The sequence below is a fragment of the Pinus tabuliformis genome, chromosome 7 (genome assembly GCF_031772625.1).
Source record: "Pinus tabuliformis cultivar Carrire ecotype Pingquan chromosome 7, CPIR1, whole genome shotgun sequence".
In the NCBI taxonomy this organism is placed as follows: Eukaryota; Viridiplantae; Streptophyta; class Pinopsida; order Pinales; family Pinaceae; genus Pinus; species Pinus tabuliformis.
Genome location: NC_142293.1, coordinates 1664678554 through 1664706333, shown reverse-complemented (window position 1 = coordinate 1664706333; position 27780 = coordinate 1664678554).

Below are 27780 nucleotides of genomic sequence, written 5' to 3'. Positions count from 1 at the left end.
GGTGTATGAAAACGAGAATGGAAACGGTGGTATGAGAGAGTAGAGAACAACACGGCAATAAGTTTATGCATGCGGGAAATGGAGATATGAGTAGATGAAGCAACGACCAAATCCGTAAGCGTCGGGTGGCTACGTACACTTGGCTGTGGAAATGATCATATGTAGAGCCGTGTTGGATTGAAACTACTGTTTAACGGGTCTTAATGAATTGCAATGGGGTAGAGGTGGCAGCATAGAACCAAATTTGAATTCCCCTTCTTCAGGCACGCCGAATTCAATCACACATCAAACTATCAGTTAATTAACTCACGTTTTTCTTCACGCGGCGGCAAAAAAGAGGCTCCAAAGAACCGAAGATTTCTCCCAGACCGCCACGAATTTCCTCAAACGGTTTCTGAGTTATCTAATTAACCCACCTGGAAAAAAAACCCATGTTTTAGTTTTTTGAAATTCGTCTCCATTTGGGCAAATCGAACGTTTGAAGTTTGACGTTTTTCCTGTGTTTACGCATTTTTCCTGAGTTAACAGTTCTGCATTCGGCTGTGAAATTGATTTTGAATTTTTTTTTTTATATGGAATACTTGGAGGAGAGGTGGCTGAAGGTTCTGATCAAGAAGCATTCCGAGTTCATTAGCTACCCCATTTATTTGTGGACTGAGAAGACCACCGAGAAGGAGGTCAGTGACGATGAAGAGGAGACAGAGGAGAAGAAGGAAGATGAAGGGGTGAGATGAGAATGAGAGGCTGAAGAAGATGGTGGTTGATCTGAAACGTTTCCAAACAATTACTATAGTGATTGTTTTTAATAATGATACCTTGCATTTAAAAAAAAAAAAAAACAACGACTTAAGAATTTTGTTGAACTTACAGCTCAGGTTGTTTATATCACAGGTTTTGTAGGTGGCGGAAATCTAAGTGGCAGCAATTGAGCTTATTGATTCATTCTAACTCAGATCAATCTCCAAATAATTATGGTGAATGCTGAACTCATCTCATGAAGTAGACCTGTAATCTGATGGATATAATGGCAGAGGAAATTGGCTCCAACAGTAAGAGGATTTGACCCCTGAAATAAGATAAAATTCAGCTAACAAATTTGTCCTTTTGTCAGCAAATGTAATCAGCTTACATGCTCTTGCCTTTGGAGAAAAATGACTACTCTACCCTTAATAATTTAATGGATCACCAGAAGCTACCTTCAAGAATTCAACCCTCTGCTTCTAATCGATAATGTAGCTATCCAAAGGTGAAATCAACTCAAAAATCTGCCACTAAATGATGAATGCCTCCTACAGGAATCAACAGGTCAAAGCTTGAACATGGAGGCATATTTTTTTTTATTGAAGCCACAGTGAAAGCTAGGAATGGAGATAGCTATAGATTGTTTTTCTCTTCTTCTTTTTTTTCTCTGAAATTGTAAAATTTTATAAAAAGGATTAATGATTTTCAATTTCAGGCAGCAAATACTTCAAAAACATGCTAAAAACAAGACTTTGACTGAGGTCTTAGGCTGGTTTTTCATCGATCTGAGCTGGGTGACTAGGATAGGATCCATGTCGGGACAATTCTGGAGATGCCCATGTAGTCGGTTTTTTCATTAGATGCCTGTAACCTGCTAAACCTTGAAACAACTGCGGAATTCACAGCTACCTACGGAATCAGGGCAGTTTCCGCAGCTAAGTTGCAAAACCTTATTAGAACAGGATACAGTGTTTTGAAGACCACTACAAAGCATAACCAGACAATTTTGGACAATTTGAACCTATCAAAGCAGTTGAGTTTCATTTTTTCATCATTTTTTTTTTATTGAATCGATTGAAATGTTGAAGTTTATTTTGTCTCCTATTTTTTCTTAACAATTTTTTTTCTGATCCTCCAGATCACACAAAGTGCAGGAGGAGAGCATACTCAAGAATTGTTAATTTTTTTTTTTCAGATGTAAGAAATAAGGTCTCCTAATTACACTTTCCCGGCAACGGCGCCAAAATGTCTAGTCAATTTAATGTCTTAAATTGCTCTACATAAATTATCAATCCGGGTATCGTAAACTGATGAAGTGAGGTGCACTATATGTGCTTAGTTAACATTTCTCTTACTTCGTTGTTTTATAGTTTATGTTGTTTTTGGGGTTTTGTTCTTGTTGGTTTTCTAAGGTCTTAAGAATACTTTTAAAGGACAAGTATGGATAAAGATTTCAAGACAAGGCCTATGTCCTTAATGGTAACTTCCAAAACTTAGCACTTCAAAAGAACTTAAAACATGTTATTGATGGAGTTAGTATTTAAACAAAAGTGTAAATATACAACTAGTTTAATCAAAATAAAATGCAATAATCAAATAATGTGAGAATGACTATGAGACCCAGTATCCTTGCAGCTTCAGCAAAAGGACAAGATGATTCTATCACGTCATTAGTTCATTAAAAGCCTATGTGCATCACTAATCTACAATCAACTTGAAAGCAATTTATGTACAATAATATACATGTTAAAAAGAAAATAAAATGCAGTAATTCAAACTGTACATTAATATACATGAAAATCAGAAAAAGAAATACAAGAAAATAAAGTAAAGACATTTGTACATTAATATACATGAAATAAGAAAAACAAATGCAAGAAATTAAAGTGACGACTATACAAAGCAGGGGCCCCCTACCACCTATGAAATCAAAGCAAAATTAAACACACTTGCATAAATTAAAATTGCATGAATGAAAATCTTATCTACCTTACATTCTACAAAGCAATATTTACAAAATGAAATCTACTCTACTTACATCCTAATATGCTCCATGACATCTACTTCACATCTCCTTCCATGTTGAGAACATCAAAGCTTTATTCAATTTCTTCAAAAGTACAAAGTACAAAAGCTTTCAAAAGCCATGGGACTAACAAGCTAAAAGGACTAAGAAAAGAGTAAAAGGGAAGACTAACAAATGAAGGAGAGAGATCTCCTATTTATACAAAAGGATGAGAGCCATCTCATTAATGAGAATCCATGAATCTCTCCCTCTACCTCTAGAGTCCTAATCAGAATAGGAACTGATAAGACACATGTCTTCTTAGAGTTACAATACAATTAGGAGATGTGACACATATCCTCATGATCCCATGATTCTTTCCAACCAAAATCGAATTTGGCCTTAGAGTGCCACATAAGGGTCTTCTAGAAGTCTCCTTTCAACCTACACATGTCAACAATCTCAACCCATTTGTTAGGTATAAGCATATGCACATTATTTTCTAATGTTTGACCACAAATTCACTTAAAAGGCTTAGAAATAATAAATATTGGAAAAACATAAAGGTGGCCCAATGATAATGAAAGTGGGATGAATGTGGTGACATAGTAGTGAAATGGAGGTGAAATGGAGGTGATATAATGGACATAATAGTGAAAGTATAATGCAAATGAATGACATTTTCAAGACTCAACATATACCTTGCCAACTCAGCACTCATCACTGAAAATATCCATAAAGGATAATAAGTACTCCTCCCCGAGCATTCTCACCACCTTTTCCTTCATTCTCTCCTCGTAACTCAGTTACAGCAGTCTCCTTATGCCCCCACAGCCTTGTAACCACTGTCCTCCATCAATATCTCCCATATTCTTGCTCTCAGCATTTTCTACAGAAGCACCTACAGGTTTTCTACTAGAGCACCTACAGAAAATCTACTGGGGGGACAACATGCTTCTACAGGAGAGGCAATGAGTCGTTTTGAAGGGAGAAAACACGATTTTTAGCACGATTTTCAGTCTAAAGAGGTAGGGTTCATGCATGCCTCCTGTTGAATATCAATATATGAAAGAAGTGGTCTCAATTTGAGGAGGAAATAAGTCTTTAGGAGAGAAAAAAATACATAAAAAAATTTTCTTCTTATTTAAGAAAAACACAGTCTCCTCTGTTTCTTTGTCTTTCTCAAAATTATTTGTCACCACCTCCATCTTTGGTTTTCCAAAAGAGTATAGACAATATGATAGGAGGGTTTATGAGAAAGGATCCCACTAACTCCACTAGGCTCCATGCACATCCTCAAGTGGTGGACATCTTCATAAGGGCAAACTGGATGAGTTTCTTTGAGAAATTCCAAGGGTTTGATGAGGAGATTGCCCAAGAATTTGCTCTCTCTCTGGTCCCTCACACAAGAACAAATGCCACTGTAACAATTAGAGGCCTCTCCATGGAAATTACCCCTGAATTCATCAGTAGGGTCACTACCCTTCCTCTTGGGATACCTTGGAGTAAAGATGAGAAACCAATTGGCCACGCTGCCAAGAAGAACTTTTTCCAAAATAATGAAACCCCTGTTGAAGATAAAAATGGCATTAGAAGGGCTAGCATACCATATCCCTAGGATGAGGTTAGCTATCAAATAATCAAATACATTTCCTGTGAGGGGAGGTACAACATTGTCTATGGTTATCACTTTAGAATCCTCCAAAAATTAAGGTATGACATGGACACTCCAGCACCTTAGAAGCTCAACATCCCTTACTTCCTCTTGTAGTCCCTCATTGACTCCAGCACCAAGGTACAAGCAGGAAATTAAAAGAATCTAGCTCACCATGGCTTAATCAAAATCCTAGTAGAGGAAGCCCTCCATACCTTTACACTCCCTATAGCATGGGAAGTTTTCCGAAACATGATAGCTGAGGATGACATAAAGGCCTTAACCTATGATGTTAGCCCTACTAGCAGTGAGGAGGAAGAACAACAAGGGGGATAAGGTGGAGCTAGGGGTGACATAGCAGAACAAGAAAGGAAGGAGGAAGGCACTGAAATAGAGGAGGAGAGAGCTGAAGAAACAAAGTAGGAAGAGACATAAAAATAGACAGAAAACGAGACAGAAAAGGAAGAACAAGGAGAAGAGTCCCCTGAGATTTTGGAAAGGGAGGCAACAGCTGCCGTCACTACTCTCAGTAAACCAATCAAGCCAAAGCAAAGGAGGAAAAGGCATACCTCCATGTATTTTAGGGCTAGGAAGAGCACATGAATTAAAACAGGCAAACTTCAGCCCTCTTCAAAAGTGCCAATTACCATTGAAGATTCACCCTCTGCCAAAGGGAAAGAATCTCCCTCCAAGACACCTATAACATATGAAAGGGGGACTCCTAGATCTTCCACATTGAAGGAAAAGGCAGTACTACAGGACCCAAAAACAGTTCTACAGGAGGCTCATACAGTTCTACAGGAGACACTGTCAAAACTACAAGAGACCCAAAAGCTTGAGAAAAGGATAGAAGGAAAACCACAGGTGAAGGAGGAAGCACAAGAGATACAAGAACCTTATCCCCAGCCTATTCTTGCCTCCTATTACAATCTACTTGAGGGAGGAAGGATAATCCCATAGAAATTTGCAATTCCACTATTTTTTGAATTAGAGAAAGAAAGAGTGAGAACACATAGTTGGATGCAGATAGCCAAATCCAAAGGAGTTGAGGATGTTGGCCATATGGAAAAAAATTCAGGGAAATGGGCAAAGAGTTGAGTGCTCTCAGAGACTAGGAAGCAATTACAAGAAGCCACCTTGAAACTGAAAATGAATTGCTAAGGAGGCAGCTGCAAGAGAAAGAGACTCAACTAGCATGCATGGCTAGCTTATCCATGGAGGCATTGCAATGCAGAACACCAGCTAAATCCTATGGCTTCTATCTAAAGGACCAATGGTTACAATTCCAAATAAATACTTTGGCACAAAGAGGCACAATGCCTTTCCAAGACTACAGGAAATTCATGGATTTGTGTGACCAAAGCACCTCGGAGGATAAAGCAAAGATGGCAGAGTTCTACTTACACAACATGGCCCTCACAAACATGAATGTGTGGGATCCCAATGCCAAGCTAGGGGACCTGCAATTAATAGCCATGGCCTCATGGATGAACCATGAAGAACTGAGGGCGACAAAAATGAAAAGATTGATGATAAAGGAGAAGAATGAGCCATTAATGATAAGAGTTGAGCCATCAGATCCTATGGCACTCATCAGCACACACAACTTGCTTGCTAATGACCCTCAGATTGCCCCTAGATATCTCACCAATCAGGCATAAGCCATTGCACACTTTGAGGATATGCAAAGGCTACTTAGGGATGACTGTGTGCATGCATGCATGAGGAGATGGAACAACTTACCACACAGTTTGTAGATCAGGGAATATCATTCCCCCATGAGGCTGAAGGAGGCATTGAAAAGAGTGCAAATGTACAAGTGCTCCATGCAGAGGCTGAAGGTCAATTGGATTGGCCTCAAACTGATTCCCCCACTACTGTTAGGCATGCAAGAAAATAGAAGAGAAGAAGAAGAGGAGGAGTAGTGGAAGGACATAGACAGGAAGGCAGGATTCTATGGCAAAGAAGAGTAGACCACATCAGAAGCCCGGGATGCTGAGGAGGCCACTAGGGCCATAAAAGATGAGGAGATTGACTATGTTTCTTAGAGGATGAGAAACACCTTCAGTAGGGGGGTGATGATGAGCCTCATAAATGGGTAATTATATGGGCTCATTTTACCTCCTAACCTAGTCAAATCAACCATTCTCTTAGCTTATTGAATGATTTCTGATTATATTTATGCTTATATGTTTCCCGGAAAACTAGTGTCTATTCAGATCTGCTAGTCCCACTAAGATGTGTAGCTATCTTAGAAACAAACAATTAAAAGTAACGTGTGTTTTCCTTTATGGGAGATAGAGAAGAGAGAAGTAGAGAGCACCAACCTTAGTCTTTTGCTTGGCTCCTTGCTTGTTTCCTCTCTCCTTTGATAGAGCTTGCCACTCCTTTCTCACTTGTCCCGCTTCAAAGAAAACTTGTAGAGGAAAAGCAACAAGAAACCATCAAAGCATAGAGATCTATGATACCATAAAAAATGTAGAATTAGAAGTACATTAACCATACAAATGCATACACAAATACAAGATTCAGAAATACACAAGTATATGGAGGAAAACTCAAATATCTTTATTGATAGAAGTAGAAGAGAGGATTACAACCCAGCTGTCTGATCCAGCGCCATCCTCCCAGCATGAAATCTCTCTTCACCTCATGAAAAGCTAGATCACCCAACAATATAATGTTTCACAGAGAAACCAACAACACTTCCTTAAAAATTACAAAATTCCAGCCTCTGGATCTCTAGTATGAGGGATCCATATATAGATATTTGCAGGGGGGTGAGTGAGCTTCTGGGTTTTTGATTAGTGTCATTTCATTGATAGTTCTTGGTTCCACTTGGAGATTTCATGATCTCTTACTCATCCTTGGGCAAATTCAGAGAGGCAAGTGTCATGTGAGAAGTTTCTAGAAGATTCTTTGGGTTTCCACTTAGCCAACTGCCTCTGCCATTTGTCTATTCTCACCATCTCACCCTACAGAAGGCCTTTTCAGTATGCATCGCACCCCCCATGTGTAATAGGTGAGATGCATTGCACCTTGGCCAAAGAGTAGTCTGTATGGGTCAGTTTGCAGTTCTGAGTACTTCTTCAGGTGGAACTTCTGGGAAATGATGTAATCAGCTGAACTTGATCCTTTAGGGTATGAAACAACAATTATAGGGGTTTAAGAGCCCTTGTTTTATCGACATATGTGATTGGGGTTGCAGTGCCCAAATATGTCTATAACAGTTTCCCCCTAAAGCATTAGGTCGTAAATCTTCTGATGTTGGGTGAAATGCTTTATCATGAGGATCCCAGGTTTTTCGAACTGGAAGGTGACCTGTAATAAGATACAATACAATACATTATCTTCATAATATTTTCATGATCTAGCTAAGGCAGGCATTCCCATGCTCAACTTTATAAATTCATTTTCATGTACATAGGACAGACAATCGTCTGCTGTTGTAGACTGGTGATTCTGGTAGAGCCATCATCCCTTAGCTTAGATGATCATCTGTGCAGTTATGGAGTACATTTGATGTCTTTATTTTCCTGAATACATCGCAGCTTGGATGGATGAAACTAGATCCGAGGTCTTCAAACTCATTCAATCTTCACCCAATGTACAAGTCGATCCATGTGAAAAGATGTTCTGAAGTCGAACATGGAAAGACATCGCCTGATTAACAACCAATGATGTAAGCTATTAACAGGTGCGAGAGGAATCATTGATAATGATAATGACCCTCAAGGTACTATAGTACAATTCACGTGGTGTGAATATGTGAGTCGATGTCGAACACCATGCAAAATCTTTCGGTCGAAGGCCATTGATGTAAACCTATCGCCGGAAGTGAGAAACTTGCTATTGAGGCATGCAAGCTTCAAAGTACTGAAAGGGTTGTTCCTAAGTCAACTTCTTGGATAATGAGCTGATGTCGACAAGAAGTGACCCGTCGTAGGAGGTCCTTAATGAATCCCACATATACGACACGAAACGAAGCAAATGATTTTGTGGAGGTGAAAAAAATCTAATGATAGAAGGTTCAGGAATGGTGGTCATGAAAAATGGAGAGGGAAGGTATTGCAGTGGATGACGCATTAGCTGGGTTGATGAATTCTCTGAGTGACTTCTCTTGAACATATCGGCGACACTGAAATGGATTGGTAGCGTTAACCCCAAAAATGGATGGTACGGAGGACCAATGGTGATGTGACCGGTGAACGGAATAACCCAACCCGACTCAATCATGGTGATGGAGTGAAAGTGTCATGTTCAAGAGCGACCTGCTACCAATGAAGTTCTTCAAGTTTTCTTCCCTTTTCCCCAGTCATTGCTGACTAGTATCTCTTTATTTTTGTTAAGCTTGAGGAGGATAACATATGCTTGTTGTATAATTTTCCGTTCGGGCAAACCTGTCGCTATGTTTTAGTGAGCCTAGCGACAGTGAAACTCGCTCTTGTCTGGATGGACAAGTCTGTCGCTATTGTTTTAACGAGTTTAACGACAAAGATAACTGGGTCCTTTTCATGTTTAGAGATTTTGAAAAGGGACAAAAAAGGAAACTCCAGCAGTCCTTTTTCGTGTCATAATCCCTTAAGTCTGAAAAAGTATAAAATAATATGAAAGGGATGGCTTTTCGATAGTTTTAGCGAGCCGAAAAAGAAAAGTGCTCGATCTTTTTATGGAATGATCCCTCAGGACCAAAAAGATTAAAATGTAGAGGAGGGATGGATCTCCCCTTTACTTTAACGAGCTGGAAAGGCCAGTAGCTTGACAATCTTTTCATATTTTACGAGTCTAAAAAGAGCTTAAAAGAGACTTGTTTTTGAGGAACGAGTAGTGATTTCGGGTAGCAACTGGTTCCAGGTAAGTTTGGAGTTTCTTAAACACGACAGTGTAAAGAGGGTGGCTAACAGAATCACTCATCGCAGCTATTCCTCAAAAGGGTAAACAATCAAGTGGAGGCATATGATCGGCTAAAAAGATGGAGGTGACAGCAAGAACATGACCAAGGCTAAAAAGGCTGATAGCAATGCAATCACAAAGGTTATTTACTTAAAGGTGGGTTTATTTTTTTAATGAGCTTGAACCTTGTGCCAACATGTGCTCAGTGCTAGGTTTATTTTTTAACGAGCTTGAACTTTGCGGAAACATTGCTCGCTCCAGTCGTCTTTAAGGATGTCTCTTATTAGTAGGTTCATTTTTTAATGAGCTTGCCCCATGCGAAACTTTGCTCAGTGCCTTTTGTATGCAGGCTAGAAATGACCAACTACAGAGCTAAGAGTTAATGAACTACTAAGGTTAGGTAGGATAGTTTTAGAAAAAAATGTCTCATTTTCTTTGTCAGGGTCGCCGACAAAGGTGAATGGTGGATCAGACCAATCACGTAACCTAAGTAGTTGAAGTTAGTAAAATACTACGGGTTAGAGTTACGCTGGCTTCTTTTCACTTGCGTAAAAAAGGGTTTGCATGCCCCCAGGTATAAAGAAAAGTAGATTTTTCAGGTTACCATATGGAAGTCCTTTCATTTAATCAAGATTGTTTCATCTGCAGAGCAGAAAAAACACTTCCTTGGCTTTGTCCATCGAAATAGACAAAGGTGAATGGTGTGGGTCGGCACTTCCAATCACATAACCTACAAGGAAATGGTGTTTTGGACCATTCACATAACCTTCGAGGAGATCCTGTTTTGGACTAATCCCATATCCTATATGGAAATGGTGTTTTAGACCAATCATATAACCTACGACGAGGAGATCCTGTTTCAGACTCATCCCATATCCTACACAGAAATGGCATTTTAGATCAATCACATATCCTATGAGGAAAACTATCTTTTCATCTAGGTTCGCCTGCTGAAGCATACTAGGGTGCATGCCCCCTGAGTTTCGTCACATTCACCGAATCACTCGCGGTAATTAGGTGGATGAATTGGAGGTTGAAGAGACATTCCTTGTGCAGAGAGACCATTTAGGGATGGTGTTTGACTCGTAGCTGTGTTTGAACTGGGGAATGAAAGTTGGTCAACAAGTTGTACCATTCTGCCTTCATACGAGAAACACATCACCCGAAAGAGTGAGGAAACAATAGTTCCCATGCTGTAAATGTAGTCACGCCCACGGAGTAGATTGTAATCTAGTGGCCCTTGGACTACCATCATGTTCAAACAAATGGTTTTCCTTCTCAAAGTTATAGGCAAAATTGGAAGGATCCCTAATGGTCGATTGGTTCCTTTATTAAAGCCTGACAAATTTCAATTCTCAGGTAGAAGCGATGGTGAACCAAGCGCTTTCCAAGCAATTGAGGAAAGGATACTCACGAAAGCCCCTTCATTTATGATACTGCAAGCCATGATCATTCTGTAAGCTTGTACTATGATTCAGAATGGTACATTAGATGGAAGGCGGGGTCTCGCTAGTAGATTCCAATCGAAGGAAACGACTAGATTGCTTGGAGGAGGGATTGAATAAATGGTCGGATGAATATCTTGAAATGGGGAACTTCCCTCTTGTGGTAATGGAATGTGTAGATTGCCTCAATGTTCATAAGACTCTGTGTTAACAAAAATAATTTAAACGGTGTCGTTATCATTCTCTTTGGAGATTGTATCATCTCAAGGCAGACCTTTTGAAGACAAGACTAGGTTAACTTTCGTCTCGATCTGTTGACTTTGGTCTGGTGTGGACTCAGAGGGTTTATCTTCAATGATAGGCATTTCAACTGAAAATAGAGGTATGTCAATCAGATTTTCAACTAGCAATGGACTTGGCAAGAGTTTCTTGTATCCAGGCAGAAGTCGCTGTGGTGAAGCAGGACGGTTATCCAAGACTCTTTTAGCTTTGTCCAGAAAAGGACAACGGTGGAGGGCATGATCGCCTTCACACAACCTACAAGGAAATCTAGATATTCCTTTTTGTCCATTGACTTCATTTTCACTAGTCAATGGTGTACTCTCAACATGATCGACAGAGGTTGATGACACCGGGTGGTGCAAGTGGGGAGACCAGTCTCTCAAGATCCGCGGGATGCAAGGACAATCTCGATGATAATGGTCTCCTTTGCAAATTACGCATGGAGATTTGGGTTTGGAAGGTGCAGTGTGAGGATTTTCACCAGATGATGCATGGTTGCCCCCTTGCATGACTGGCTTCTTCTTCTTCTTCTCCTTCCCTTTCTTCTTCTTCTCAGCTACTTGGTTTTTAGTATCACTAGTTTCACCAAGCGAAGAGGAAGAAGGAGAGGGAGAAACAAACGAAGTAGAAGGTGAGGGAGAAACTCCAGTATCATCTGGTTGCTGATTCGATTGCTGAGGAATTACGATGTTTTGAATGACAGAGGTCGAGAATAGCCATACTGGCAGGCCAATTGTGAGTCCTGGAAGGGACAATGTAGCCATATAAGGAGCACCAATATCTCCCCAAGAGGAGAAAGGACTAGGATTTCCCCCAAGGGGAAATCCTTGATTGGTGGACTCCATTATCTCAACCTAAGATCAACGAAGGAACAAGGATGTTATTCCAAATTAAATGAATTTTATGACACTTTTGTACAACTTGCTTTTTCAATTTTTAAGAGTCGAGAAAAAGCTAAAGATGACTTTAGTCGCCTTCGATTTTTAATGAGCCTGAAGTGACAAGTGCTTAGATGGACCTTTTCTTTTAGGGAGTCGAAAAGGAACGAAAGTGACTACTCTAGAAGTCTAGACAGAGGGATTACCAAACCAATCACAAAACTGCAATATACACCTTGGTGTTAAATTAAAGAGAAATTACCAGGATTTAACGTACGACAGTCAATCTTCCTGAATGTTGTGTTCAGTGCATTGTGATCGATAGGGAAGCAGACACGGCTTCCTAAGGATAAAGGATATCAGCCAATTGTGGTCTCCCAATATATACTCGACGGTATAGGGAGCACAAGTCCATACTGGCACTTATCGTATCAAAGAGGAGGAATCACCCAACCTTTGATGAAAATGATAGTTACCAGGTTTTACGACGCCGGAGTACGTCTCTAGCCTAGACTTCTAGATGTTGTGCGTTAGGTTCCAAAGCATTTTTATGTTCATTGAGGTTTATTTTAAAGTTGATCTTTCTTAAGAAGTTTGCCTTTCAAGGTTCACCGCGTGATGTAGATGTAAAATTCCTAAATATGCAATCTAAAATGATAAACAGTCGGTTGTTTTCTTTTAGCAATGAAAATCCTAGCTACTAAGGAAAGAAAAGTACTATTCTTTCAACAAATAGAAGAGGGCACACACTAAATGCACTTTTCCTAAATCATTTTCCGCATGCAGTCTAAATGCAAATGCACATGCATGTATTTGTTTTTCCGCTTCCTTAATGTGTGAATGCCAAAAAGGAAACTAAGTACAGATTTGAACTACTTTCTTCAAAGCGAAACTTTAACAATTTCTTTTCAAAACGAAAGGAAGACTAAGATGACACTTTCAATTTTGAATGGAAAATTGCTTTTGACACTTCAAAAATTGACAATTAAAATCAAATACAATGGCAAAAGTATAACCGACTATCTAAAAGAGGAAGACTTTATGACACTCTTTTTCTTGACTCAAAATGATAGTTGCAACACTTTCGAATCAAAAGACAACAGTTAGATTTAAGCTACTTTTTTGCAAAGGAGGACTGTAAATGATGAAAAATACATAAAAACAATTAAAATTCCTTATCAATGGAGGCTGAATAATGTAAAGGAAGAAGGCTTCAACAATAATATACTAATCATAAGAAGCAAAACTACTGAATAGAGCTGAAAACAATGAAGAAAAAAACCAAAATCCAGAGAGGGAAACAGTGTCATTCAATCATTGCACCTGTCCTTAAGGGAAATAGGGATGCATCTAACCTACAGCACATGGGAGGTGTGTTGCATCCAGACTGCCAATGAGAGACAGTGCAATGGTCCAGGGATGAGACTGAGCTTGTTTTTCACTCACAATTTGCAGCTAAGTTCAGTGATTTAGGCCGAGCTTATGATGGATAGTAAACACAAAGTATAGGGGTATGATCTTATGAGGTTATTGAGCTACCACCAGGTCATTTAGGACGTTTTCAAGTCAGATGTTCAATTCATAAACCAACCTAGAGATTGACTGAAGTAGCATTGATCTACTTTGCAGTTGCATAGCAAAAGCGGTTCGAAGGCTAGCTGGCTTAAATTCAGGCTCCGTCTGTAGTTTATAAAGCAAACAATAGTAACAAACTAACAAACTATTCCTTCCCCAGCGGAGTCGCCATTTTGTTTCCGGGAAAACTGGTTTCTATTTAGATCTTCTAGTCCCACTAAGACGGGTAGCTATCTTAGAAACAAACAATTCAAAGTAACTTGTGTTTTCCTTTATGGGAGATTGATAAGAGAGAAGCAGAGAGCACCAACCTTAGTCTTTCGCTTGGCTCCTTGCTTGTTTCCTCTCTCCTTTGATAGAGCTTGCCACTCCTTTCTCACTTGTCCCACTTCAAAGAAAACCTGTAGAGGCAAAGCAACAAGAAACCATCAAAGCATAGAGATCTATGATACCATAAAGAATGTAGAATCAGAAGTACATTAACAATACAAATGCATACACAAATACAAGATTTAGAAATACACAAGTATATCGAGGAAAACTCAAATAACTTTATTGATAGAACTAAAAGAGAGGATTACAACCTAGCTATCTGATCCATTGCCATCCTCCCAGCATGAAAGCCCTCTTCACCTCATGAAAAGCTAGATCACCCAACAATACAATGTTTCACAGAGAAACCAACAACACTTCCTTACAAATTAAAAAATTCCAGCCTCTAGATCTCTAGGATGAGGGATCCATATATAGATATTTGCAGGGGGGTGAGTGAGCTTCTGGGTTTTTGATTAGTGTCATTTCACTGATAGTTCTTGGTTCCACTTGGAGATTTCATGATCTCTTACTCATCCCTAGGCGAATTCAGACAGGCAAGTGTCATATGAGTAGTTTCTAGAAGATTATTTGGGTTTCCACTTAGCCAACTACCTCTGCCATTTGTCTACTCTCGCCCATCACACCCTATAGAAAGCCTTTTCAGTATGCATCGCACCCCCCATGTGTAATAGGTGAGATGCATCGCACCTTGGCCAAAGAGCAGTCTGTGTGGTTCAGTTTTGACCAGTTTTGAATAGTTTTTTAGGTGGAACTTCTGGGAAATGATGTAATCAACTGACCTTGATCCTTTAGGGTATGAAACAACAATTTTAGGGGTTTAAGATCCCTTGGTTTATCGACATATGTGATTGGGGTTGCAGTGCCCAAATATGTCTATAACATTATAGAGTGAGTTGAGTTAGTTATTGTGACATGTGGTCTAACATGTATTTAATGCAGATTATTGATGGATTTTGAGGTCAAGTCAAGGATCTAGTGGAAAAATGGAAGTAATAACTCGAAGTGGACAGAGAAGAGGAATTATAGGAGGGAATCCCCCTCATGTATTACTCCTCACTTCGAATTCCCCTTCATTCATCTCACAGTACAAGCAGCCGAATCATGCACTAGAAGGCAGCTGAGCAAGTGGAGGATGACTGATGATTGTCTCAAGTTTTTGGAGCCAAACATCCCTAATTTTAAGGAAGTATTGGTAGCTTCATTTGTATAAGTAGAGAGGCCTAGGGCCTCACTAGGGTTGGATTTTTTCTTATGTAAACTCTGCTCAAACTTCGAGCTTATTATTTTTTTTTTACAGTTTTATGTAATCTTGCTATTGATTGATAAAGAAGATGGAATCATTTTTGAGCTAGCACTAAGTTACCTCAGAGGGCTAAAGATCTTGGGTTAGGACCCAATCCAAGTAGCCAAGATCCTCTTTACTTGTATTTGTATGCTTTGTTTCAGTTTGTAGATTAGTTTGCTGTTAGATTTATTTCTCTTATGGTTAAGAATAGGTTGCTTTTGATGATTTAGTAGTTTGCTTCCATTTGTGCTTTCTGTAGCAGGTTAAGCAGGGAACAAAAAAGATTCAAAAGGCTATAAATAGTGCCTTGGCCTCTCTTCCTCCCTCTAGGACCATGATCTGAGGCAAAGACTCTCTTGCTGCCCTAAAAACACAGATTTTCCTCCTGCATAGGACTTCTAGTGTTTGCAACTTTTTAGTAGGTTAATTGTCCAGCTTTGCTTTGATTTATATCTTTTTCATCATCCTCACTTCCTGATTTACAATAGTATTCTTTCATGCTTTCCTTTCCTATAACATTTCTCAGCATTTCCTTTCACAGATTGTAATTTAGACCATTTTATGCAAAACTCTGTTTTTCCTAAATGCATTCATTTCACTTGTTGCTCGATTTCCTTGGTTGGCTGTCAGTCTCTAGGTAGCAGATCCCTTCTAGAAGTAGGCCAACCTATCAAAAATCACACCCTCCATCTGATCCATGCCCTACAGGTCTCCCAAATCTCACCTCAATTCTGCCCTAGTTTCCTGCATTTTTCCATAGAACTTCTTCTTCTCTCCTTGAGAAAACCCAATCATCTTTCTCTCTCCTGGTGATTCATGGTAGAACTTAGGCACCCTAAAACCTCATTCCAACCTTCATCCACCTCTTTCACCCACTCTCACACCCTCAAAACAGTGAAAACTGCTCTCGGCCTCCTCCTGTAGGCCTCCTGTAGTTTCCCTATTTTCCTCCTGTAGATTTCCTGTGTCCTCCTGTAGACTTTCTTGTAGGCTTTCTTTTGAAGGCCGACTGTGGGAAAAGCCTCCATAAAGTCACCTAAGACCTTATAGTACCCATCCACACCATCCTACATCCTCCCAAGCTCCAAAACCACCTCTAATGCCACCTGTTCACTACGCACAATAAATTCAATGCATGCTAAATTTACATAAAAACACATAAAAATCCAAAAATATGTTTTTTTCTTATTTACTTCCAGAAATAGAATAGTTAGATGTTGTTTAATTCCTTGATTAGGTAATGGCATTCCTTTCATGGTTTTCATAGTGCTTTCTGCAAAAGTAGAATTAGTTGGTTAATTAGGGTTTACTAGGTTCTGCTTTACATTCCAGTATTTCTCCTTTCTAGAGTTAGAATAGCATCTATAGAGTAATATTTCTTTTCTTTCATCATACATAGAGATTAGTTTGAAATCTATAGAAGTTGGCTTGAGATCCTAGTGATCTTGCACTGGCTGACCAAGTGATAACCTGTAGTGAGAATTAGTACTTGTGCATACAACACAGATGCTTCCAAGTTTGTTACGAACTACCGGGTTGATAAGAGTAAAGTAGGCAGCCCAGGAGTTGCAGTGGCGCTCACAAAAAACTCAAGATGGAGGATCTGTTGGTGGATAAAGATCAGTGGATCGTGGTAGATCTGGGTACTAAACCAAGGGGAGTGTCCATGTTATGAAACCAGCTCACAAAAAGATAGAAAAGACAGATCAACGCCTTAGAGTTCAGCCTCTTCGAGGGGGCAACCTCCTTTACATTACACAAATGAAAAATTCTTGGATGATTCAAATGACAAAAAATCCTTTCTATATATAGGAGTCTATGGGGTCACAATATAACCAAGCCGACCCAACAATAATAATATAAAGGCACAAAAATAACAATAGAGGGATTCTATGAGGCATAGTAATAACAATATGGGGACAATAGGGGCACAACAATATTAATAAGGGATACAACTACAATAGTAATGGGGGAATCACTAGTATTATAGGGACCCAACATGCCCCTCTCCTTCAAAAAAGTTTTTTCCTCAGTAGTTGAGTAGTTCTAGATGCTTCTGTATAAAATTCTCATCCTCCCATGTGGAATCTTCAGCAGATAAGTTCTTCCACTTGATGAGATACTCCGGAATTGATCAATTTCGTAGCTGTCGAGTTCTTGTTTCTGTGGCTGCTTCTAGTTCCAATATAATTTTTCCTTCCTTGTCAAGTTCTGGAAATATTGTTTGAACTGGGAGCTTGTCACCTATAACCTTCTTTAAACATGAAACATGGAAAACAGGGTGTACTCGAGAAGCTGCAGGAAGCTCCAATTTGTATGCCATAGTACCAATCTTTTGCAACACCTTGTATGGACCATAATACTGTGGTGATAATTTATTATCCTTCTTAGCTTTCTTTAGGGACATTTGTTTATATGGTTGTAGACGTAGGAATACCCAGTCACCTACATTAAAACTTCTTTTGTTGTGATGTTGATCTGCCTGTTGTTTCATTCTATTCTGCGCCAACACGAGGTTATCCTTTAAGAGTTGAAGAACTTGTTGTTGATGCTCGATGTGATGTTCCACTGCTTGAACCTTAGAATTTTCTCTTAAATACAATGTGATGGATGGTGGCTGATATCCATAAAGTGCCATAAATAGGGTCATTTTTGTTGCAGTATGGAAGGAAGTGTTATACCATCATTCAGCCAGAGGCAACCATTTGACCCTTGTGTCTGTTTATCAGATACAAAGAAACGAAGATATCCTTGTTTACTATCTCAGTTTTCCCATCAGATTGAGGATGATAAGATGAGCTATGAGATAACTGAGTACTAAGACAGGAAAATAATTCTGTCCAAAAATTTCCAGTGAAAATGGGATCTCTGTGACTTACAATAATCTTTGGGTTTCCATGTAGCTTTTGAATTGTTTCCATAAATGCAGTAGAAACTGTACTTGCTTTAAATGGATGTGATAATGCACAAAAGTGTGCATACTTGGTGTGGAGCACCTGGAAGGTATGCTTTTTGATAAGCAATCTACGTGGTTTTTCAATACTATTTCTAATCTTTTCTGCATTATGAGCCTAAAAATATAAGGGTTTTCATAAATTGTGTGAAAATGGACAAATGAAGCTCAATCACTAATAATCGATGATTTCTATGCAGAAGGGCGCGAAAATAGGGAATTATCGAGTGAAAACAAGAAGCGCAAGGAAAGTAACTGCTGTCCCGACGACAGGGAACCGGATGCGGACAAGATTAAGTAAAATTGGAGCCGAATAATCCAGGAAAAGAACGCAGGATACCGTGATGGAGAACGCAAGAAGGAAAGAGAAGACCTGAACGATTAGCGAATCCCTCAGGATCTTCGATCCTGAGGGATCGCTGCTTTAAGCTTATCTTTTGTATCTAGACATCTCCGTCATTTTTGTTATATAAAGGTACCACGCCATCGAGCGTGGGGGGATGACTGTTGTTATAATTATAAACTCAGAGCGATTTTGATCACTGAGCTTTGTAAGATCTGATTTTGTATACTTTTGTTAATGCAATCAATATAAAGGACTTGGCGTTCACTTCGTTTCTACATCTGAAGTAACTCTAAGCAGTGTACCATCGTAGCCAAGGGCCCAGCTCCGACGGTCACTTGCTGTTGTATCATACGGTGATTGGTGTGGTTTGTTTATTTCTCTTGTTTCAGTGATCCGATACATCTTTTATATGATAGACTATGCTTCTTAATTAATATCTGAATCTGAATAAGTTCTGTAATTCACGTCTCTGTATTACACAAACTGAATCTATTTGAATTGCATCCATTTCTACAGCAAGTTATTGGTATGAATGTTATCATTATTGGATTCATATGAAATAAGTATTTGTGAGGCTTGAAGATAATATCACTTTGTTCAGAAACATAGTCACATCACACATTACTCTCGGATCGCTACAGTAGTATAGACCGTGTACATACTTCGGGGTTTGCTGTTCCATTTGGATTTGCTGTTCCATTTGGATTTGCTGTTCCATTTGGGTTTGCTGTTCCATTTGGGTTTGCTGTTCCATTTGGGTTTGCTGTTCTATTTGAGTTGCTGTTCCATTTTATATGATTGACGTTTCCCGTTTATGAAAGATTGCTGTTCCATTTCATTACTGCTGTTCCATTTCATTACTGTTGTTCCATTTGATTACTGCTGTTCCATTTTAAGAATTGCTGTTTCATTTCACTTTCGCTAATCTGCCTTTATTGCTTTCGCGTGATAGCAGGCCTAAGGCTGTCGTGAGCCCAGCAAGACGCTGCCTAGCTCCCAGACCTATAAGTCCATGCTTTGGTTTTCTTTCTTTATCAGTTTCTAAAGGGAAGGGTTATTGGTTCCGTACCCTTGACTGATCATTTGCCTTGTGTGATTTCATTTTCTGAATTGGTTTAGTTACAGCTTCGTGTTTGTTTCCTTTCAAGTCATTAGAATGCTATACTACCGAGCACTACTTGGACAGAACAACCTCGGATTGAGTTACTCCTTGAAAGAACAAAACGATCCCGGATTGACTTAATAATGTGGAATAATTGGTGGTGTGAGAGACCCTAGTTATCGCTCTACATTTTTGCGCCGTTGCCGGGGAAGGGGTAATAGCCATTTGTCCTTTATAGAGTAGTGCGCAAATCTTCTAGGAGGGAGTTGGATTTTAAAAACGGAAGGTAAGAACCTGCGTACGGAGCATGTAAAAGCCCTGCTCCACCGTCCGCTCTCTTAGTAGAATTGCTGGTTAAATAAGATTTAGCAGTTTAATTGGAGTGCATGACTAAGCAGAAAAAGTTAGAGAAAGATCAAAAGCCTCCATCCAAAGCTAAGGGGCCGGTGACCCTTGGACGAACGACCTTCATAGACGAAATCTATAAGAAAGCCGACTCTCAGCCATCAGTAGGTTATAAGAAAGTCAATTCTAAATAGCCTACTAGTTCCCTTCAAGCCTCGGGATCACCATCCGAAGCTTTTGCTGAGGTGCACAGTCGAACAGAGGAGCAGGATTTTCAAGAAATTGAAAATTTGACTCCTGGACCATTGCACGAAGGGACCCAAAGTAACCTTTGTGAAGGAGAAGGATAAACAGGGGAAATTGAGGAACCTAGATCTCCTATTGAATTAAACCAGCCTTTAAATAGCCCGGACAAGGGAAGCGCTGTAAAAATCCTTGTTGAAGGAAGTCATTCACCGCAGACAGTTGGGGCCATTATCATCCCTGATCAAGGGAGTGGTGTCAAGACAATCCCTGTTAAGACTACCCCTCCTCAACCAAGGAACACTCTCTTGGAAATTCCTGAAGATTACTGGCATATATTCGATCCCATGGCGCAGAATCAGCCAAACACCCAGACCTCCACATTGCAATATCCGATAGTAGATTCTGCAGCAAATGCGCCCATGAAAGCTATCCCTCTCCAGCATATTCCCACATTTCATGGCCTTACATCAGAAGATCCGGACGCATTCTTGTTCGAATTTGATGTATTATGTAGAGGATACGATTACACCACCGATCCCCAGAAACTGAAACTGTTCCCCTCTACATTAAAAGGGGATGCGTTAAGATGGTTTATGGGCTTAGGTGGTGGGGTTATTAACAATTGGGATCAAATGAAAGAAGCCTTTTTAAAGAAATACCAAGATTACTGTAGATCGAGGGAACTAAAAGATGAAATCTTTCACATGTCAGCCAGACCAAACGAAACCTTAGAAGAATATGTGGAACGTTTCCAATATAACTTGCAAAGATCCCCTTATGCATCGCTACCTCTGCCTGATAACGTGTTGAAAACTGCATTAATTAGAGGTATGAAAGAACAATGGATCGAAACGTTAAACATTATGGGGAAATGAGACATTTATCAGGAAAACTTTGCTGATATCATTGATCTGTGTATCAGGAGCTCAAGAGGCAGCACGAGGATAAAAACAGCGGAATATGATCGCTTCTCCAGAGATAACAGAACATTAACAGAGGGAGTAACTCGGGTGGAACTTGGAAATTTGCTAGAAAATTTTAGAACTGATATCCTGGGAACATTAACTACACAACTTGACATTGTGCAGGCTAAACAGAAGCAAGCGGAGGCAGAGCAGAATCTAGCCATCTTTTGCCCACGATGCAGGAAGAAACACAGTCACAAGGAATGCCCGCTGGATACAGTCCAAATATGTGCTATCTGCACCAAGGACCACCTGACCGAAAGCTGCCCTTCACTTCCTGGTTTGAAGGCAGTATACAAAGAAGCAGAAGAGGAGTCAGAACCAGCATATTTTGTTAACCAGCGTCGTCAATGGCAGCCTAGGCAATCAGGTATGTTTTCAGACCCCTCCTCTTCTTTTCAACCCCCGCAGTTCAATACTCAGCAGCAGAACATGTGGCAAAATCAGTCCCAACCCCCGTTTTCAAATTGGTCACCTCAGATGTTTCCTACTCCGAACCCTTGGATGTCCCAATTTGGTTGGCCAAACTGCCCTTATCCTCCACCATATTGGCAGAATAGTTCCTATCCTCCACAGTGGACCCCTTCCACTTCGCAAAGCTCATCCTGGCAGACAAGCTGGCCAAGATCGACATATCAGCTAGCAGGATCAATCCCACTCCCTCAACCAACTCTGCCAGCTTTACAAAAAAATCCCCAGTCTAATCTGAGACCGCAACTCCCAGCCCAACCCAACCCCAATCCTAATAATAGGCCAGTCCAATCCATCCAAATCATAGACACATCAGAGATTGAGTCTGACCTAAGGGAGTGCAACGATCTTCAGTTAAGATCTGGGCGAATAATAGAAACAGAGGGAGACAAAATGGTTCATATTGAAAATCAGTTACCAATAGAACAACCCCCACAACAGGAGGATGAAAACAAAGAGAAAAACAATAAACAAGCAAGTACATCCTCTCTTCCTTTCCCAGAACGATTAGTCATATCTCGACCTATACAACCTCCAGACTTTGACATTTTGGGAGAATTACAAAATTTGTATATAAAGATTCCATTCCTCCAAGCTATACAAGATATTCCTATATATGCGAAAACCATAAAGGAATTATGCATCAAAAAATCAAGGAGGAATCCAAATACTAATCCTAGAGTCCAAGTAGTTGGTACCTTATCCGACCTATTATCAGGAAAAGAGACACCTATCAAATATGAAGATCCCGGGAACCCAATTGTAACCGTTCAAATCTATGGCCAAACCCTGACGAACGCTCTAGTCGACCTAGGAGCTACAATCAACATTTTGACAACCTCCACCTGCCAAAAGCTTGGCGTCACGTCAGTAGAACCCACCTCTACTCTGTTAGAATTGGCAGATCGATCTGTAGTTCGACCAGAAGGAACTCTGAATGATGTCATGGTTTCCGTAGATTCATGGGAGTATCCCACAGACTTCCTGGTAATTAATCCTAAAACCCGACTAGATGGACATCCGTTAATCCTAGGCAGACCCTGGCTTGCTACTGCCGATGCCTACATTGGCTGCCGGTAGGGAAACATGACTATAGCTAAAGGACCCGATGTTAAAAATTTAATTCTATATCCTCCAGCTCAGCCAAGCCTGCCAATGATTAAAACTAACTCTTATCCTGTATCATATCTTGCTAACAACATCAGATCTCCATTAACTATACAAAAGGCGTTAGACTTCAAGGATCAAACAGAAGACGACGCCATTAACAATTTTATTAGCCAAGCTGAAACTAGAACACATATGCAGTGTCTTATGATAGAGGCAGCATCTGACAGTGAGCTAGAAGAAGATCCCTTAAAAGATCCACATGACCAGACAATACCAGTAACTGTTGTTGCTAATAGTAAAGTAGTGGAAATTGAACCTGGTAAAACTCTGAATATTAACGCCAATCTTACACCAGATCAAGAAATAAAACTTGTTAATCTGTTACAAAAATACAAGGATGCATTTGCGTGGGATTACCCCGACATGAAGGGGATTGATCCTCAATTATGCACCCATCACATCTATATAGAGAAAGATGCAAGACCTGTCCGTCAGCCACAAAGAAGACTCAACCCTCACCTAAAAGAGATAGTAAAAGATGAACTTCAGAAGCTCTTAGATGTTAACTTTATTTACCCTATCTCTGACAGTAAATGGGTCTCTCCCCTTGTGGTGGTACCAATGAAAAATGGAAAATGGAGGATTTGCGTCGATTATAGGGAGTTAAACAAGGCTACACAAAAGGATCACTTTCCCCTCCCATTTATAGATCAAGTGTTGGACACGTTAGCAGGAAAGAAATTTTTCTCCTTTTTGGATGGCTTCAGTGGATATAACCAAATCCAAATTGCCCCTAAAGACCAGGATAAAACTACCTTTACGTGCCCCTGGGGAACGTTTGCCTATCGTGTATTACCCTTCGGTCTATGTAACGCCCCTGCTACATTTCAAAGGGCTATTCTTAGTATTTTTGCAGATCTAATAAACGATGGACTTGAGGTGTATATGGACGAATTCACACCGTATGGGGATGAATTTGATCCAGCTCTGGATACCTTGGAAAAAGTTCTACAACGCTGCATTGTTACCAGACTCTGCCTGAGCCACGAGAAGTGCTACATGATGATGATGGAAGGGCTCATTCTAGGGCACTACATTTCAGCAGCTGGCATCCAGGTAGACCCTGCTAAAATTCAGATTCTTTTGCTCATCCCTACCCCCACTACTCAAACAGAGGTACGTAGTTTCCTTGGATTTTCTGGATATTACAGACACTTTATAGAACATTATTCACGAATTGCAGCACCTCTATATGCTTTGACAGGTAATGTCGATTTTTTGTGGACAGATAAATGCGACCAGGCTTTTAAAGAATTGAAAAAGTTGCTGCCAATAGCTCCAGTCCTTCGAGGACCAAATTGGAATTTGCCATTCCAGATCTCATCGGATGCCTCGGATACAGCAATCGGTGCAGTCCTAGGACAAGAAGAGGATAAGAAACCATACGCTATTTACTATATTAGCAAAAATTTATCCTCTGCCGAACTCAATTATACTGTTACTGAAAAGGAATTTCTGGCTGTAATTCATGCTGTTAATAAATTTAGGCATTATATTACAGGTTACCCTGTTGTGTTATATACAGATCATTCTGCTATTAAATATCTAGCAAACAAACCTATCACGAATGCTAGAGTAACTCGATGGTTGATCCTGTTGCAGGAGTTTGACATCACAATTAAGGATCGACCCGGCAAGGAGAACCCTGTAGCCGACTTCCTCTCAAGAATACCCAAATCAATCGAAGCAGCAGCCGTGGAAGATCAATTCCCTGACGAACATCTGTTTGCCATTGCCATTCGAACACCCTGGTATGCTGACGTCGCCAATTATCTTGCAGTGGGTAAGTTACCAAAACACCTAACCCCTCAGGAACGAAAGCAAATTGTTCAAAAAAGCACTCGATTTTCGTGGATTGGAGACCATTTATTCCATACAGGAGCAGACATGCAAATCAGAAGGTGTATTCGGGAGGATGAGATCCTAGACATCCTAAAGGCTTGTCATAGTGGACCATGCGGGGGGCACTTTGCCGACAAGAGAACAGCACATAAAATACTACAGGCAGGGTACTATTGGCCTACAATTTTTAAGGACGCGAAAAAGTTTGTGCAGGCCTGTGATAGCTGCCAGCGAGCAGGAAAACCTGGTCAAGCTGATGAAATGCCTCTGAGACCACAAGTGGTTATTGAGCCATTTGAGCGATGGGCTCTCGATTTCGTCGGGCCCATTAATCCACCATCAAACCAAAGGACATACATCCTGGTAGCAACAGACTATGTTACTAAATGGGTTGAGGCTGAATCATTAGCTAGGGCTACAGAAGACTCGGTAATACAATTTTTGTTCCATTTGTTTGTACGTTATGGACTTCCGAGAGAAGTAATTACAGATGGTGGACCACAATTTGTTGGAAACAAACTAGCTGCAACAGTTAATAATTATCATATCCAACATAAGATTACTACCCCCTACCATCCGCAGGCAAATGGACAAGTAGAAAATAGTAACAAGATAATTGAGTCAATCTTAACAAAGACCATCGCATCACACAGGCGTGATTGGGCTGCTCGGCTACCTGAAGCACTGTGGGCTTATAGAACCACATGGAGAAGTACCATAGGATATTCACCTTATCAATTGGTGTTTGGGAAACAACCAATCTTTCCTATCGAATTTGAGATCCAAACACTACGAACTGCAGAAGAGGTCGGCCTAGATCTGAATGAGGCACAGATCAATCGACTACGACAAATCAACGAATTGGATGAGATTAGGCTCTCTGCATTACGAAACACAACATTAATCCAACAGCAGCGAGCTAAGTGGCATGATGCACTTATAAAGAATAAAGTCTTCCATGAAGGAGACTGGGCTCTGTTATACGATTCTCGGTTCCAGGACTTCCCGGGGAAACTCCAGACCCGCTGGCTAGGACCATATGAGATCTAGAAGGTGCACGACAATGGGACCCTCACTCTGATCACAATTGACGGTTCTGGACATACGTTTAAAGTAAATGGCCACCGAGTTCGTCTCTATCGAAGACCTCTTACTCGGGAATCCTTTTGTCAACAGCTTCAGCAAGATACTGATTTGGAGATCCTAGCAGAGGAAGTGAAATCTTCCTCACCCATAACTTAAGCAATTTGTTTTTATAATTTGTACATAACATCCTGTACATATGTTTTTTTTTTTTTTCATCTTTGTTTGTAGCACTTTGGTTACCTTATTTTGCACAGCACGTTTGTGTTTTGGAATTTTTGCTGTTCCTTTGCGAAAAGGAACAGCACTTTGGTGTTTGGAATTTTTGCTGTTCCTTTGCAAAAAGGAACAGCACTTTTGTTCTGCTGTTCCTTTGCGAAAAGGAACAGCACTTTTTGGTTTTGCTGTTCCTTTGCGAAAAGGAACAGCACTTTTTGGCTTTGCTGTTCCTTTGCGAAAAGGAACAGCCCGTGTGGATTTTTGCTGTTCCTTTGCGAAAAGGAATAGCCCGTGTGGATTTTTGCTGTTCCTTTGCGAAAAGGAACAGCCTGTGTGGATTTTTGTTGTTCCTTTGCGAAAAGGAAGAACCCGTGTGGATTTTTGCTGTTCCTTTAACCCGTGTGGATTTTTGTTGTTCCTTTGCGAAAGGGAACAGCCCGTGATGATTTTTGCTGTTCCTTTGCGAAAAGGAACAACACTTTTTTTGCTTTGCTGTTCCTTTGCGAAAAGGAACAACACTCGCATATTTCTTTTTTTCAAGATGCAGAATTTGGTTAATTCCGCTATTTCTTTTCCGCAAGATGAGTCATTCGCATGCTTCGCTCAGAGAAGACACCATCAGAACCTTTCTGCTTCTATTTGGACGTTTTGCAATTATGCTCTCCTAAATCCTTTAGATATAGCAATGACATTATGCAATGAACATAAAAGCATGATACACCGAAACCTGCATATCATAAATCGCTATTATTTTAACAGTCAGCATATATAAGAAGACAAAAGGAAGGACATTAACTTTCATCTTTACTGTCATTATCTTGTTCCCGAACCATGGTTTGGTAATTTTTATCATGTCGATTTCCCGAAAAACTTTCTTGATCATTACTGAGGAATATGAGCAAACGATTTATATCTGTCTGTTGGGATTGTAAGACTTCTTCCACCATTCCCCGCTCTTAAGGAGTGCGGAACCACCCTTATGTGTAATTGAACAAAGAAAAAGAAGTGTGCTGCAAAAGAAGAATAAAAGAAAACAATAAAAACAAGATATCAAATTGTCAGATACAGGATAGGGGGTCTCATTCAGAGCCAGCCTACCATGATCATAAGGATGGAAGTGAAGTGGCATTCTCATTACGGCCACCACACCAGGGATATGGTCCAAAGGTAAAATAACAAGCAAACCTTGGAACAGGAGGTCTCATCACGAGCCGGCCTGACCACGTTTCGTGCCTACCTTGTGAATGGCATTATGGTTATCTGGTCACCAAGCCAGCATAATGGCCTGCATTTTGACGAAGCACTCTTCAGTAGATACACAAAGGATAATGGTTCCGGAGGGTGAGATAAACAGCTTTTCCAAGGTTATGAACACCTGTTGGCAGCAGAGCTCTGTTAATGGCATTGGAGTCGTAATATTTACACCAACAGGTATGATATTAAGTCTGTTTGTCTTTTATATCCTTTGCATGTATCATATGTCACACCCCGATATAATTATCGCATGAACATTATCACCAATCATGGCAACGGAATTGAAAATGACTACTGGAGACTTGGTACAGTTGACAGACGTCCAACCCTTGGTTCCTCATTATATCACACTGGCTTATCTTAAAAGCGATCCATTTTTCTGCCTCGGTTCCAGTACTTCATTGTCTTTTTACAACATGGCATAATTTCCACCTGCTGTACTTTATGATTTGACTCCCGACTGGCTGCTGCTCCTCTCTTTGACGACTGGGGGCAGCCTATCAGATCGCGGGGGGGGGGGAGGTGACCTCATTACTCCAATGGTTACGTGGCTGCACACCATTCGGGAAAAATAATAACACGATTTAACGGTATGATGATCTCATTCTACGGACTGCCATCCACGATCTTTCTCTTTGCTGCATGCTCTGCGAAAATCCTTCCTAAAAATAGCAGCGAGTGTCCTCTCTG